General features: G+C 31.3%; 1 pseudogene; it reads right to left on the reverse strand.

The window, feature by feature from the left end:
* Positions 1–531: 531 nt before the first annotated feature.
* Positions 532–1,253, reverse strand: LOC101124624 (phosphatidylinositol-glycan biosynthesis class F protein-like; annotated as a pseudogene).
* Positions 1,254–1,787: the final 534 nt, after the last annotated feature.

Below are 1,787 nucleotides of genomic sequence, written 5' to 3' on the forward strand. Positions count from 1 at the left end.
GATTGTTGTTACATGTATAAACATATCCAATTGAATTGTGGCTTCTGGTGGCAATGAGTGTCTTCTTGTCAATGAATGTGTTCAAACGCTATGAGAACAGTTTTATCAATAGAGCAATTACCCTTTAATTCACTCCGACCTGCATTCTGCCTCCACTGTTCTGCTAACCTTGCTTTTACTATGTGTCTGTCTCCATACTGAAAAATTTTTTTAAAAATACTTTTTGTGATGTTAATAGCTAATGTTTATTGAATGCATAGTGTTTACCAGGTATTATTCTATACAATTTAGTTGTTGCATTTTTTCCTATTATTGATACTTTATTTAAACAAGAAAGTACAATTTCTTAAGGGGTTTCATAGTTGAAAAAGCTACAATTACATCATGTTGTAAATACATTTTTAAGTTTTTTTCAATTATAACATTTAAAAAAACAATGCTGTAAATGGAACTGTTTGGCTTTGACTATATATATTTCTTCATAGTCTTTATGGTATCTGCACAAAGAAATATCTTCTACCTTTGTTCCAATTAATTGTTATATGTAAGTTGCTTTTTATTCCAGTGTATCCAGAGTGGTGAAATAACAAGGCCAGCCATGTTGCCAGAGTTTGCTCCAAGCATATAGGAGGAGATGGGTCATATGTACGAGCTCACTGACATCGAGAATGTTACATATCCTCTAGGTGTTAGTTTCCTTATCTGCCATGGTCTTTTTCAATCCAGTGGTATAGAAAGTACTCCAAGACATGTTCCCACAAAACTAGAAATTGTACTGATCTGGACACTATTCTCCCAAGTGAATATAACTCCCTTTCCAGTGAAAACTCTTATCCATGCTTTGAGATTTGGTCCTAACAAAAATAAACTTGGTAGAGTAGTAAAAGCAGACAAAATAACCACAAATAAAAATGTTTCCATCTTCAACTCTAATGGTGGCACTCCATATAGAACAAAAATTACATGAATTACATGCAAGAAACAAGGCATAAGAAATTAATACAGCATTCCAAAAATCCGGTCACCTTGTGTGATAATAAACTTCTTTTAGAGGATGCATTTGGCTTCACTACTAAATATAATACTGGATTGACAGCAGTTAGAAAAACACAACAGATGCACAACCATATTAAGTGTGCTTCCAATATTGAGAAGTTCTCCAAAAAGAATGATGGAATGAAGATGATCAGGCTAATTGAAAACATGCATAAAAGATGATTATACAATAGTCTCTTGATATCAGTGTCTTTCATTGTGTTTTCTTGGGTGGCTATCTGACTCTCCCACCTGCAAAAGGAAAAGGACACTGCGGCCTTCTGACATCAGGTATGACTCCCTGCCCTGACCTTTCTATGTGTTGTATTTAATGCCTCCAAGAAACCTATAAAGTAAGTCATATTCTCGTCTAATTTTACAAATGTAGAATCTGAGGGAAAATGAGGATAAATTATTTTCTTAAGGTCCCATAACTAATAGACTACAGTTGATATATAATCTAGACTATAATATAATAGACTGCAGTTGATATATGTTATATATATTATATATTATATGTTATATATTATGTTATATAATGTATATGTTATATATTATATATATGTTATATAATATATATGTTATATATATTATATATAGTGTATTATATATATAATATATATTATATATAATATAATAGACTACAGTTGATATATAATTTTTATTGAGTTCCAGCTATGTCGAGGCACTGTTTTAAGTTTTAGGATTTCAACCGTGAATAAAACAAAGTTCCGAGTTTTTGTCTTTTTTTC

Source organism: Gorilla gorilla, chromosome X (genome assembly GCF_029281585.2).
Source record: "Gorilla gorilla gorilla isolate KB3781 chromosome X, NHGRI_mGorGor1-v2.1_pri, whole genome shotgun sequence".
NCBI lineage: Eukaryota > Metazoa > Chordata > Mammalia > Primates > Hominidae > Gorilla > Gorilla gorilla.